Raw genomic sequence first — 16,282 nt, 5'->3', positions numbered from 1 at the left:
CTATTGTCAAACTGGTTACCAGAGAAACCTAGAATAAATAATATATTCTGTGACTATGGAAATGAGGCCTTGATGTGTTGCTAGGCTGTTAAAGCTAATGTCATTGTATAAAACAATAATGTTAAACATTATTAGTTTTTTAATTATGTCAGTTAATTAGAATTGTTCCTGTTAATTGCCTATGATTCATCTCCAGATGAAAAATGTTCAAGTAAGAGCTTTGGCTTTTTCTCTCCTAACACACCATCTAAAACATGGCCTGAGTTTCGTACGCTGGGTTTTACAAATACCATTAGCCTGGGCAACAACAATAATTATGGTCAAAGTCACCTCTGATAAAGGTACTTTAATAAAAATATATTATTAAGGCAGGTACTCAACAATAAAGAGCCATCATTTTATTGCTATGGACAAATGTTGGTTTTATGTCTAAGATTTTCACCAGCAAATTAAAAGCAAATGTAATAAGGATAAATTAAAGACTTTCTGACATTTGTCTAGCCTACAAATACCAAAATGTTGAACTTCTATGAATCGTCAACTTCTTCCCTTATTTTTCATGACTTCAGGAAATATTTATATTTTCCTAATTTTACTCATCCAATATTCATTGAGCACTGTAGTATATGATAAAGACCACAATCGGATATCCAACTGTGAAAATGTTCTGAGCCTGCCCTTGTGGAGCTTAGAGTTTAAGGCCACAAAGGCATCAATATACCCTTCACAATTGTAGACACCATCAAAACTTTTCAGTCATATCATAGAGTCATGACCAGAATATCAACAAACTAACTCTGACCTCCTCAGGTTTCCTCTTATGGAATAAGAACAGGAAACTTCTTCATGAAGTTTCATCCATTACTGCATTCTTAGTGCCTAAACAATGGTTCATGATAGATAGGTGTTCACTTAATATTTGTTGAATGGGTGAATTATCCATTGCTGAACATGAAAGCAATATAAAATAAGCATCTCAAGACAGATTTTGTTCCCTGGTTTTAAATGTTCTCAGATTTAAAATTTTCTCAGTATTACACTAAGAGAATTTGTTAGTGTTCTCAATACCACACTTTTGGAGAGTTTACACCAAAAAAAAAACCATTTAAAAATAGGTTAATTAATTTTTCAGTGACCATAGTTTAGAATTAGGTGCAAGAAAACGTTACAGAATTTGTGTTTGTGTTTTGATGAGCAGTCCATGCTTTGAAAACATCTAAAGTTTTTAGTGTGAGAAGAGATTTCAGAAAGCAATTTTCCACACTGCAATGACATGGCATCCGTGATATGATTGCTCCCTCTTCCTGCAATATGTAGTAGCAAGGGAGACTCATTTCATCAATGAGCAGAATAATCAGGACAGGCCTTTCTACTCCACCAGCCACCTGCAAGGTACACCCATCAAGGAGCTTCCAAAAGTGTTCACCACGCATCTGTGGGGTAGCTCGATTTATGGAAGACCCTGGTTCACCAATCCTCGCCTAGTTTTGAACAAAGCTAGTGTCCCAGCTGTTACATTTCTATTGGGCTTTAATGAGAAGAAGAATCTTCTGTTCCTAATCCACTTACTTGAATTGGTTACAGTGATTTCAATTCAGTGGCAGGAGGGTCTGACTAGGACAATGAAAAGATGCTGTAACACCTGCAAGTTTCTGGAAACCTTCACACGTCATGTGCTTTATCTGGAATCTGAACTGATGGGTAGGGATGGATTCTTGCGGAAACCCACTAATCCTGCATCACAAAGGAAGCATTAAGACGGTTTGTTTAAGGATAAAGAAAGGACTAGACAATATTAACACACAGAATACTGGACCCAATACACATTTGTACCTTTCTAGACAACTTTCCAGTTTGTTTCACATGCTATTCTGTAGTCAGGCTGCCGAACAGACTTTCTGTCCCTCCAAAGATGGCCTCGTTCCTTAAAGTTTCAGTTTTCGTAATTTGGCTGATTGGAGAACTTGGCTGAGCAAAGCATCATCAGAGATGATTTCTCTTGTTGTGAATTCAAAAGGCTGTAGCGCACTGCACAAATGATCCATTAGCGTCCATTGTCTAGAGTTCAGGAAAATACCTTCTGCAGCATTGTGCACTAATGTGTGTGGCTTTTTTCTTTCTCTTTCTTCTCCTTTGATGGGAAAGCACGCTGCCCGACATATACAATGGCCAGCTTTTCAACACGTGAACACTTTATTATGATTAAAGTTGTGGGAGAACTGTCATACTTCAAAAATGCTCAGAGAATTCTGGCAATGGCAAGAACAAGCTCCAAAAAGACTGGAAAAAACTGCAGTGTTTCTAAGTTTATTGGGATAACATAAATCAGATAAAATCACAAGAGAAAAGAGAACCAACTAAGAATTTGGTGTGCATGGTAACTTATTTCCAGGTAGGTGAGATAGAATAAAACATTGCCAACTCTGTAAGCTTACAGTTCTGTTGTAAAAACAAAAACTTAAAACAATACATTAAAAGAGATAATAGAGATAAATAGAGATATAGAGATAAATAGATTGATGGAACAGAATACTGAGCCCACAAGTAGGCTAATAGTTATATGATATGTGGACAATTGTTTTTCCACAAAGATGTAAAAGCAGTCGGTGGAGAAAGAATAGTCATTGCAACAAATGGTAAAAAAAAAAAAAAAAAAAAAAAAAAAATTTCCAAGATGCAAACAAAACAAACAAAAAAAACCCCCCAAAACCCTTCATTTCAATCCTTACCTAGTACCAATATAAAAATTAATTCAAAATGCATGATAAAACCTAAATGTAAGACCTGATTGGGGGGCACCTGGGTAGCTCAGTAGGTTAAGCATCCGACTTCAGCTCAGGTCATGATCTCACAGTTTGTGGGTTTGAGCCCCATATCAGGCTTTGTGCTGACAGCTTGGAGCCTGAAGCCTGCTTTGGATTCTGTGTCTCCCTCTCTCTCTGTCCCTCCCCTGCTCGCACTCTGTCTCTCTCTTTCAAAAAGAATAAACATTTAAAAAATAAATAAAAGAAAAGATAGGAAGAAATCTTTGTGACTTTGGGTTAGGCAAAGATATAATAGATTTGACACCTAAAGCATGGATCATAAAAGAACAAATTGATAAGTCAGACTGTCAAAACTGAAGATTTCTGCTTTTCATTAAGCAAATGAAAAGACAAATCACAGAGTAGGAGAAAATATTTGCAAATCATATATTTGCTAAAAGACTCATATCTAGAATATATAAAGAATTCTCAAAATTGAATGATAAGAAAACAACCTATTTTTTAATTAAAATTTTTTTAAGAGAGACAGAGAGAGTGTAAGTGGGGGAGAGGGGCAGAAGCAGAGAGAGAGAGAGAGAGAGAGAGAGAGAGAGAGAAAATCCCAAGCATGCTGTGCATGGAGCCTGCAGCTTTGTGAAAGAAGGAAGACAAAGAAGAGAATGTACTTATGATTCCATTTATATAAAGTTTTAGTGAATATAAACTGATATGTAGTGACAAAAAAAAGCTGTAGTTGTTTGGGGAAGGGGATACAAAGAGAGGCAAAGGGACACAAAGAAACTTTTGGAAGTTATGGATGATATACTCATTATGTTGATTGTGATAATGGTTTCCAGGGTATACAAATATGTCAAAACTTACCAAATGGTACACTTTCAATATGTACAGCCTGCAGAATAATATGTCTGTCATAATATGTATGTCAGTTATATTTTATTAAAGCAGTTAAAACAAAACAACAACAACAACAAAAAACAATGTATGATGAACTTGGAAGATGATGATCTGGGGACTCTGCATTGTAGGAATTCTAGCTGGATCAACATACAACATGGTCAACATGAAAGGTTTTCCAGAGGATCTGGCACCGACCTGAACGCATGAGAATTAATCACAGTACAGATCAGTTCATCGAGTAGTTTTTGAGCACCAGCTACGTGCAAGACTCTGTGATAGGCATGGTTTCAAGGAACCTGTTGTTTAATGGGGTAGACAGAGACATAAATACTAAACTTCAAGATTAGTTGGAGTAAGAGCTGGATAGGAGTTTGTACAGAATGTTGTGTACATGCAGGAAGATGGTTAGCCTTACCTGGAGGTTCAGGGAAGTCTTCATTTAAAAAACCTTTTGATCTAAGTCTTGTAGATGAGAATGATTAGCTAGGAAGAGAGGGAGAGGCAGAGTCAATGTTCCAAGAAGAGGGAACTGTATGAGCAAAGATTTGAAGGTGACGACAGTATGGTGCATTCTGAGAACAAATCAGCCAATATCAATTGAAAATAAAAACAGGTGCAGAGTGATACTCATGCATTTATTCACTCAGTTTGTTATTCAACAAATACTTATTGAGTGGTTTCTATGAATCAGGCTACATCAGATCATAAAACAGGTGAAGTTCTAGACTTTATAAAGCTTCCATTGTGAAAAGGTGACTCATTCTGGAAGGTGCCCTTGATAAACCCAGAAAGGCCAATGAAGGACATATTATGAAGAGCCTTTAATACCATTCCAAAGTGCTTAGGCTTTATTCTGGAAGCAAAGGAGAGCCATGAAAAATTTTAAACAGAAGAATACCACGGTCAGTTTTGTATTCTGAAGCTCATGCAGATTTAGAGGGGTGGGTGCATCTGATGAAGACAAGACCAGAAAAGGGAAAACCTGTCAGCTCACTGTTGCAAGAACCAAGATTGGAAACAGGAGAGTAAAACATCTGAGGGCTCAAACAATGTTGAGTTCAAGTAGAGACACGTTGGCTTTGGGGAAACCAGGAAGCAGAAGGATGTATTCGTCTGGGGCTCACTGGAAAGGTGAGACTCTAGAGACAGACACATCTGCTGAGAACCTCATTCTGGAGAACTGAAGACAGAAGAGACAAATCCCTGCCCCCCACCTTGGTATATCTGTTAGCCACTGGATGCTCACCTAAGTTTTGCATAAAGCATCCCTGTCCTTGCTGTTATCCTCTTATTTACTATTCTTATATAGGTACCCTCAGTGTAGTGTTCTTCCCCTAGGACATGCCAGTCTGAGACAGTAGGCCCAAGGTTATCAAATCAAGAAATATTGGACTCAGGAATTTTAGAGATAATCACACCCACTTTCTTCCATTTACAAGATTGTAGCTTCAAAACTTTTATTTTGGTAATCTACCTAATCTTTTAACATACAACTATTGGTGCAAATATCCCACTGCATATTTAATAGTCTGCCTTAACAATAACAACAACAACAATAACAACAAGAAGACATCTAAAAAGAATGAAACGTTATTTATATGTGAATCACTGAGTATGAGAAAGGGTATTAGCTTCATCATGATGAATTGGAATCCAAAAAATTTAGACTAATGATGGTGTCACTTGTCCCAAAGTTCTTTAAAATGCCCAGAGATGTAAGTAGTCACTTATTCCTCCCATAAACATCAGACTTGAACTGCCTATCAAAGCCATATCTTACATAGACCTTCTTGCTGAAGCAAGAAACATACTCAAGTGATCATATATGAGACTTGAAACATTGACACGGAGCTAGAGTTCTTGATATGTCAGTAAGCCAGGCTTAGTAGTATCCTGGCCACGAACATGGACAGAGAAGCTTCTGGCTGGACCTTTTCATGATCTCATTTCTTTCCTTTTGACAAAAGGAACTTCAGGGTTCCCGGGTGTCAAATGTGCCTCTAATTTCTGTCCTTTGCTGAGCATGGCCTAAAAAATCTCCGCTGGGGCAAACTTAAAATTTAATTAATAAATGTAGCAGTTATACATTTCATACTGACTGAGTGTTGGGATGGGACAGAAGATTTCTGTGTTTGTGGAAACTGTAGAAACCTAAAGGAGCCCAAGAAAAGACAGTCATGTCCATGTCTTCTATCTCCTGTGAAGGAAATTCCAGCATCCTTGATAGAAAATGGCTTAAAAAAAAAAACAAACAACAACAGGGAAAACAAACAAAAAAATCACTCACAGCCCCGCCCCAACTTTCTGAGTTGCAGTTGTGGTTGTTTTGATTGTTACTGTTTGGTAGTGATAGTGGTACTTCTCCATCTCCTCCCCCTCCTGCTCCCCCTACTCCCTCTCCTCCTCCTCCACCTCCTCCTCCTCTTCCCCATATGTCTCCATATGCCTCTCTCATTTAAGTGAAAACAAGGGGATGTCATTCAACCTACATTTCAGGGACCCTGTGTAACTCTCAATGCCAAAAGCAACCCAAAAACAATGTAAATATCATTTTGTTTCCCTCTCACACAGTCAATTTTATTTTTCTGGACATGCATTGATATGCTAGGTGATACTTTTGATTCTCAATACCTTTCTGATGGCAAGGAGGTTTAGGATGCCTTATGGGATGCCCAACACAACAGCTTACACACAAACCTCTCACTGACTGATAATGTGAAGGCTCCAGGTCAGAAGGTTGCTACCTGAAGTCATAGTTTTTGCTAATGTGTGGAACCCCTTCCATCCTGTACTCTACTACTAATGTAAGAACAAGAGTCTGGCGTTCCTCTTCACTCTTGTAAGTGGCTTTCTTAACTATAATATTTTCTAACCTCTTCTGTTGAATACTTTACAAATATAATTTATGTCAGGTTTGTTTTCTTTATTTATTTTTGAAAGAGAGAGAGCACAAGGTAGGGAGAGGCGGAGAGAGGGAGACACAGAATCCAAAGTAGGCTCCAGGCTCTGAGCTGTCAGTGCAGAACCCTATGCAGGGCTCAAACCCACGAACCCTTGGGATCCTGACCTGAGCTGAAGTCGGACACTTAACCAACTGAGTCACCCAGGTGCCCCAAATTTGTGTCAGGTTTAGATGAGCCAAAGCATATTCACTTTTTACATTTGTCAGAAGTCTTTGACAAAATACTCACAATTCATTTCTTAGCTCAGAGCTTCATAGCAGAGAATGTTTCTAGGTACTAAAATACTGCTTTTGAACTGCCTTTAACTAGGGAGTCAGGGGAATTGTTATAGCATTTGAATCCATAAATTATAGGTAGCAGTTCTTCTCAAAGTGTATATCCTTTCTAAATGAAGTAATCTTACGAAATACCTTCAGCTTATACAAAAATTCAATCACTATTTTGGAAAGAGAGTCTGAAAAACTTCACAGGTACCAGTGCCAATGCCCTTTTTGGAATTACAAGGATCAGAAGGCATCCATCCACTCCAGTAAGCATATATGCTAGCTTTATTCAGCATGGCAAGGGAAACACAGCACCTCTCGTGTAAGCTTATTCAATGACCGAAGTCCAGGATCTGGGTCTACGGTCCGTATCAGTGAAGCCATTATACATTTCTAACATCTTCTACAGTCAGACATAAAAGGAAATGGCCTTTCATTGTTTCTCACTGATAGTTCCCAAACACAACCCAGGCAATTGAGGAAGATGAAAGATTAAATAACCAAATGCCAAATTACAATTTCCATACTTCGATCTTGACGCTCTTCTATGGGATTGGGCTCTTTAATATTCTCCAATGCCTGTGACAACTACTCTCTGAGTGTTGGAGACGCAATTTCGATCTCTTTTTCTCTGAGTCTTTGTACCTTTTAGTCTAACAACAAAGAGGAACAAAGATCCTAATTATACCCATAATCATTATTATCTGAAGAAGTTCCTAGTAATTAAATTTTAAAGAAAATTTATTTAATGAGCTTTCTACAGTCACATCCAAGCAATACACATTCAAGTAGATAGTGATTAGTATGAAATAGCACTAATTTGAATGACTTGTTAAAAGCTCCTACTTCACTACTATGTTTTTAATAATTGTGTAATTACATAGAGAATTATTCCTGTAAATATCGCTTGTTTTATATAGCATGGAGGACATGAAGATGTGTTCTATCTGGAGCAAATTTCCAATATTTTGAAGCTGTGTCTTCTTGTGTCAGCTAAAAAGTTAATATGTACGTCTTAATTACACAAACACACACATACTCTCTTGCATGGAATATACACCTTTCATTTGCATGAGTTCAGAATAAGTGCTTAGCTTAGAAGCAGAGATGGAGGGAAAATAAATCTCTGAAGGAGTGCATGGTCATTACCAGTGAATGGAAATGAAAAGCATATATCAGTGAACATCTCCTAATTATCCCATAAGAGAGGCGCGATAATTGGCGTAGACGATATCGATGTTGTCGCGTCTATATCATTTCCAGTGATTCATGGAGCTTTAGAAATGTTATCATGTAATATTGTACATTTGTTCTTTTTATTTCAGGGCAAAATAAAGTGCCGATCTTAAATACAACTGTAGAAAGGGGAACTGCAGCTCAAAGCGGACCTCATTCATTTGAATACTTTCTCATATCATGGGACTAAGGTAGTAAAGGATCCCGTGTATACTCAAATAACCAATACAGGAGACAATGAGACCAAAGGGACATATACTGTTCAAGGACTTGGAGATTAGGTTCAAATTCCTGCTTTACCTCTAATTAGATGGTGTGATCTTTAGCAAATTACTTGCCCTCCTTTGGCCTCAGTTTCTTCATCTATAAAATGAGAAGATTAGAGATCCAATTTCTAAAGACACTTCCAACTCTCAACTGCATTTTCCCCAATATGGCTCTATAATACCTCCCACTAGATTTTATAAATAGGAAGAACTTACTAGATATATTCCCCTCTTCCTAAAGTTCAAAATAAAAGGAAGTGTTTATTACCTTCAAGAGGAAACATTTGAACATGAAGTATCTAATGCAACTCAAGGTACCCAATATATTGATATTTTATTCAATATATCAATGATATGATGTTATATTAACTTGATAAATGGGCAATAACAGGTTACAACAAGGTTAGAATGGAAAACTAAATAAATGTGACATAAAGTTTTGATGTCATATAACTAAAATTAAAATGACCATGATTTCCTAACTCTTACCAAACCTTCCTTTCCAACCTTACACAATTTTATTCTTGGGAGAAAAAACCTGAAATCGAAAGAAAAGAGAGAAAAACTTCCAATGTAATTGGAATTCAGCTCCTTATTGGCTGGCACTTCATCAGCAATATGCTATTGGCCATCATTGGTGCAATCTATAGCCTGCCAAGAGATACGAATCGTTTCAGCGTTCTTGGAGTGGGACGAGGAGAAGTTGAATAACTAATAGCAATGCCCTGGGACTCAATCCCCGAAGCAAAACTACTGTGGTTCTGGCTGGTGTGACTGTCACAGGATCTCTTGGTGGAAGTGTAGCTGATCTTAATCTGGCTACGTGCGATTATGCATTGCTGAAATTCCTCCTCTGGTCAACATAAATATCATCATCCCTGCTGATACCAACACGACACAAAGGAAGAGTTTACATCTCCTGGAAAGTCCGTGGTTTTCCAGAGCTGAAATGTGGGTTTGGGGAGAGGGGTTTTATCACCCATTTATCTAGAGAAGTAAATTTGAGTACAGAGCATCTTAACTGAAGTGCGTAATTCACTTAGACTTTCAGGAATCCAGGGGTGGCTCTTTCGCATAGGAAATAACTCCTGGTTAACTTCACTAGCAGCACAAATCCAAACTCCTGTTGGGTATTTACCTAAGTTTAGAAGAATTAAGGACCTTGTCTCAGGCACTGTCACTTTGTCCTATTTTTTATGATTCTCACTGAATAAAAAAATTTTTTTTAACCCCGTAATATAAAAAACCAAATCAGCAGCCATTTTAGGATTCTAGAGATATGCATCATTCAAACCAGACTCTTGAAGGAAAGTAGGGCAAATTGTCTAGTGAAAAGAAGACCATTAAATCATTCCCCTACACCCAGAGTCCATGCAAAAAGGCTGTCCTCCTACGTAAGCTCCCCGGTTTGGTGTGATCCTTTTGTGGAAGCTTTTTCAAGATGTGTAGAGAATCAAAACGTTGCTAGATAAAAAGACAAAAATAGAACTTCAAAAATTATAGATACTAAGAATTCTGTAGAGTATCTGCCACTTAAGGTTTTCTGCTTCAAGTTCGTTTTCAAATTTATAGTCGAAAAAGATATTAACGACTTTCAATCGAAACGATATTTACAGTTGCTTTGGATTCAGCAACTGCGACGTTTCACATCACGGCGTTCTAGTCCATGCACTAATCTTCATTTTTAAAGTGTTTTGTGAGTCCTCAAGATGAAAAAAAAAAATTAACATATCATGAAAAGGGCAATTCACTTGAGGATGAATTTGGATAGGAGAATTTTCTTTAGTAAAGACATTATTTGAGCAGGCTAGATTCAGGATGAATCACCCTCAGGTTTTCCTGTTTAATTTCAAAAAATAAAGCAGGCAAGTTTAAAAACAAGAAGGAACCTAAAAATGAGAGAAGTTTGACAGCAACTCATTGGCGCTGTGGCAGAGTTGCCGTTTTCCCGGCTGATTTTCTTTTCTATGCCCATGATGTGTGAGAAAAATGCCAGCGCAGAAAAAAAAAAAAAAAATCAAAAGCTGAAAAAATGGATTTTGATTAGTAAGGAAATGGTACTGATTGTGAATTTGCAGTTCATCTCATTCTTCTGGCTTTCCTTTCAAAAGCCTTTTCTTCCATGTTTTATGCTCCCGGAGCTGTTAATGTACCCTCATTTGTTGGTTCTGTTTTTAACTCCGGCATTCACTACCTATACCTGTACTTCTCCAGCTCTCTTATTACTTGACATCTTTTGATGCTCACAGTTGTCTGGATATGCTTTTTATCAAGTCCCCAAGATTCCCTGAAAGGACGCCTTTCTTCTAGCTCATCCGCATATCTAATAGCACATTTAGCTTCATTCAGTTCAGTTCCACAGGCCTTCGCTGAGCAACCTACTATGTGCTGGGCAGCCGGGCAGCAAAGCGGGGAAGCACGGATGTCAGTACACGGACAGGTTGTCCTTACTGCCGCTTTCTGCTGTTCTCATTCTGACACTTCGTTTCTCTTAATCCCAGCAGGGACCTCACATTTTGGAGAAATGGCAGCTTAGGTCATTTAGCAACAAACTATGCTTCACGGTGAACGGGAGGCTGGACTTCATACGGTGAAGCATACCCGATGACCAGAACAGTCCATTGCCAGCATTTCCGTGTCTGAATTCAGTGAAGCCTCAGTTGGCACTTAATTAGTTAATAAACAGACCGTTTCATTGAGAGCGCGCATTAGCATCTGACACCGGCTGGCAGACGAGCCTTCTTGATTGATTAAAATATACATTTAAATATATTCCCTTAATTTATATCAGTTGCAAAGTGAGGCAGTTATCTTTATAACTGAGAGCATTAGCGTAAATTATTTAGTATCTTCATTCTAATTTGCACCATATTATAATATCTATCTTGATCTCAGAACTAAATAAATCATCCGTCCCAAATTCTAAGCACACTGCGAGTCCTGTGATTTTTATATCGCTCTCCTATCTCTGCCTCACAATTCTTCCAAAGGAAACTGGAACTCCAAGGAACAGCAGATTACTTGAGTGGAGAAAATAAACTTTAAAAATATGCTGTGGTCATTTTCAGAAGAGTGAGGAGCTTAGGTTCTGGTTTACACTTATTTAAATATTTTATCATGAATTGAAAATAAAGACTACTCTGAGCTTTCTCAAGATGTTGGGGTTTTGGTGTGGGTTTTGTTGTTGTTGTTGCTGTCGCTGCTGCTGCTGCTGATTTTCGTTTGTTCGTTTCTAATATGGATAGAAAATTCTTCTATCATTTATAGTCAAGGCTTAGTTGAAGTGGAGAAGTTGAGCAAAAGGCAAGACACTAAGATGTCAGAAGACAGAGTAAAGAGAATGAGGTGTTCAAAGTCTTGTTGATCAACCAGGCTAGTGGAGCATAATTACCATGACAAGAGAAAAGACTTTCATAAAGGAGGTGAGACTATCAAATGCTTCAAAAGTGCTGGAAGGGATATGGACAAAGATTACTAGATCCATGGGACAAGAGAACACTGGGGACTTCCGGAAACCATTTCAGTGAAGTTTGGGACCAGATACCAGATTGATCGTGGTGGTCATGGGCACTATAGATACTTGTTACTAGATGGAAACGAAGAGACAAGATCACAGTTCAAGAAAGTGGTAGTGAAAGAGACAAGAGAAGGAGGATGATGAAGACGCTAGCCAGAGAGGAGATAATTTGATGGGGAAAGTCCCCAAGAAGAAGGAACAATGATGGAACATGGAGTGAACATACAAGAGCTCCTTTAGAAGGGAGGAAATTTGTCCTGAGAGAAGGGAGAGGTGAAAAAGAGGACAGAGAAGAAAGATAAATGGAAATTAAAAGATGCTAGAGATTGTATGGTGATGGGTAGAAAAATGGGGAAGATGAGGGATTTCAGGACCAAAAGCCATGATGTCAGTAACCAAACGAAAGGAGAGAGTGAAAATGAAGTCTCAAGTGACTTTTAAAAATTTGAATTGTGACAATGCATTAACAAAGGAAAAACAATGAAAACAAAGTGGCAGAATATCATCTTCTGAAAACAGAGAGTAAAAATTAATTTAAAATTCCCAAAATGGACTTTGTTACTTTGTTCTCTGAATACTTCAGACTTGTTCAAAGTATTGCATATAACTTGAAAAAAGATACAAGTCATTCTATTCCTAGTTGATAAACCTCTCTGAGGAACAAATATTTACATTATCACAGTTGTATTTACTTGTTGGATCATTTCATTAATGTCTGTCTCCATCCAGTAAAGGCAAACTCGAAGGCAGAGTCAAAGTATATTTTTTCTTACCATCAAACTCTGATTCCAGCTAAATTCCTTAGTTAGCACCAGGATTTTGTTAAATGTTTGCTCAATGATTGATCTGTGCATCTTAACACATTCTTGCACCTTATCAGTCTTTTTTGAAAAGCCAAGGACAGTACCTTCCCATATGAATAGGCTACAGTCAAATCAGATTAAACCAGCAAATGGACCACTTTTCATATATACATACATGTACTCAAAGCCGCGGGAGGTGCAGAGAATTGCTGTAGACACTGCCCTTAAGAAGCTTCTAATCCATTTAGGAGAAATACCCAACATACATGAAAAATTACATAACAATATAAGACTTCAAGAATCTTCAAGACTAAAATATGAGCCTGATGAAGTACTGAATGATTACTTGTCAAAGATTTTTCTAGTCCAGAAATTTAAAATTTTTGTTTATATGCCTGATACATTTTTGAATTATGCATCCCCTTAAACATTTAAATATACATACACAAATTTTATTGTATATTTATAGCTCCAAAACTGTGTTTTGCTGTATATTACATATACTGTAAGTGTTTTGAATATACTTTTATCAGTATATTTTGACCTGTCAAAATATATTGAACTGCAAATTTAGCTCACTTAATTTGTGGAAAATTGTCACATAACCACGTGGGCTGAGTCAGTCCTCATTCTCTTTTTTTTTTTTTTAATTTTTTTTAACATTTATTTATTTTTGAGACAGAGAGAGACAGAGCATGAATGGGGAAGGGGCAGAGAGAAAGGGAGACACAGAATCGGAAACAGGCTCCAGGCTCCGAGCCATCAGCCCAGAGCCTGACGCGGGGCTCGAACTCACGGAACGCGAGATCATGACCTGGCTGAAGTCGGACGCTTAACTGACTGTGCCACCCAGGCGCCCCTATTTATTCATTTTTTGAGAGAGAGCGAGAGAGAGAGAGCGAGCACGAGTGGGGGAGGGGCAGAGAGAGAGGGAGACACAGAATCTGAAACAGGCTCCAGGCTCCGAGCCGTCAGCACAGAGCCCGACGCGGGGCTCGAACCCACGGACCGCGAGATCGTGACCTGAGCCGAAGTCGGCCGCTCAACTGACCGAGCCACCCAGGCGCCCGAGTCAGTCCTCATTCTCAAAGAAATCAAACTTATTCTATGCTAGAAAAATAAAATCTGACTTTATTTTTTTTTAATTCAAATGAACATGCTAGTGAATGTCCTCATGGCAATCTTTTCGTTTCTGAATTCTATTTTTAATTATATCTATATGGGTAGATAAATGATAGATAAATGATTGATAGAATAGATGATAGATAGATGATAGATAGATAGATAATGAGATATATAATGAGATAATGAGATAGATCATAATAATTTTGCTCTGAGTTTTTCACCTTGAGGAAATAAGTTACAGCATCCTTCAAGATTTCTTACAGTAGTTTTTTTTTTCTTTTTTTTTTTTTTTGGCTTGGATCTCAAAGAACTGTCCCTTAGGAGTGAGTCGTTTCCTAAGGAACTCTTTGTTTTATGTGACAAGTGTTTTTATATCCTTTGCAATGATTTTTATGCCCTTGAGGATTTTACATTGTGGGGCAAGAATGATGAAAGGTGTGATTTCTTTGGTAAAATGGAACAATTTTTAAAGAGGAGGCCGGGACGGAGCATTGACCCACCACAGACCTCAGGCAGATTTATTGCAGGGAAAAATATGACTGAAGTTCATAATTGGGAAAACAATTCCCTTAAAGCTATCCATGCCTGGGCACCCTCTGGAAAGTCTTTGTGTATCCCCCAAATTGAAGACTGTTGTTTAGATAAGGGATCAGCAAGCCTATGGACCAAAATATGTCCTGCTGCCTGCTTTTGTAAATAAAATTTTGTTGGAATACAGCCACGTTCATTGGCTAACATATTGTCTATGACTGCATTTACACGATAACGGCAGGACTGAGTAGTTATAACAGATTGTATGGTGCTCAAATTTTAAAATATTGACTATCTGGACCTTTACAGAAAAGTTGGCTCATTCCCATTCTAGATATTATAAAACTGCTGTAAATAGTCAGATCACAGACAGACAGACAGAGTGCACACATGCTCTAAGTTTGGGCAGTCAGCCTAAAATACGCTATTTAGCTGGAAAAGGTTTAGAAAAGTGAAGACAATGAAAATTGGCACAAAGCATGCTATCACTGTATCTGAGATAAGAGTGAGGGGTCCATCTCATCAATAAGCAGACCCATGTTAAATTTCATAGCCAAGAGAATTATACATGAAGGAGAAAAGCCCACGAATGATGCCTTAGTCAAACAGAATGGGCCATTACAAACACATGCTATCATCCAAACTAATATAAGGGTAGATTGCTCTCAATCACGTGGGCATCTCCCTTGGAAGTCTGAAAGTAGCAGTTGGCAGTGAATGAGATCCTTAAGCAGGCTTTAATAATGGTGGATGTCTTCACTAATGCAACTAATTGATTCAGATATGAAATCCGAGCTCAGTAATGTAATCTAAGTGGTATTTAGTTTTCCAATGTGACTCTGATTTCTCAGAAGAGGCTATAGTGTGGAGGTGACTCCCACTAGTTTTTCTTCTGTGTGTTATTTCACCAACATTTTAAAAATATTTAATCATGCAATGCATTCGTAAAATCACCATATAAGCACTGTTAAGAATAGCATCCGCAACAACAAGGGTAACAGGCACTCCACTAATTTGAACTAGTTAACTAAGACTGAGTTATTTTTAGAGATACTGGAAATTTGACTTCTGTATAGGTGTAGTAAATCCAGCTGGGAAGGCTGGGTGTATCTTAGAAGAAGATATTAGGGAAACTCTTTTAATAAACTGAAAGATTTAGTTGAATTCACCCCATCAGTTATAGCATAATCAACATTTAATAAGGACCTACCATGTGGAAAATGGTGTATATATCTGAGTACAGAATACTTTAAAATTTTTATCTTTGCAGATATGATCATGCTATTCACTTGTAATAGTGAGAAGAAATTTTTGTTAAGGGGATTTCTGAGTTATCCCCCATCTGAATTCAAAATGGAGAATGCATAAATTCATGTTTTTTCTATTGTTCCTGTACTGGCGTTAAGTGTGAGCAGAGGCTGCGTCCAAATTCAATATTTAAAATTTAGTATAATTAACATGAAATGTCAAATGTAGAGATAGATAGCTCTACAGACTTCACTGTATTCTGACATTGAATCCAATGTTCCAAAATAAACAATTCTCCTTTCACCTTTGTTCATTTAGCACTTGATGTATCAGTGGAGGCCCCCTCAAGAAACAAAAGCCACATAGTAACTTGAACAGATTATATAGATGACAATAGAAAGAACAATTAACTTAGGGCTGGAGTAACAAGTACTGGGTTAGTTAAAGAAAACAACACAAAAATATAGAATAGCAGATATGAGGAGCAGCCTCTAGGCCTCGGACCGAAATAGAACACCAAAGAGAGATCTTCCTCCCTGAACAGAGCTGAGATATAGACTTCATTAAAAAAGGCATGACTGTAGCTCACTGGACAGCAAGAAGCAGCTGAGGGGTCATGCAGTGAGGACATGCTGGAGGTCTGTCCTCTGGGATGCTGGGGAAAGCCA

Source organism: Neofelis nebulosa, chromosome 11, assembly GCF_028018385.1.
Source record: "Neofelis nebulosa isolate mNeoNeb1 chromosome 11, mNeoNeb1.pri, whole genome shotgun sequence".
NCBI classification, from domain to species: Eukaryota; Metazoa; Chordata; class Mammalia; order Carnivora; family Felidae; genus Neofelis; species Neofelis nebulosa.
This window is presented reverse-complemented; position numbering follows the sequence as displayed.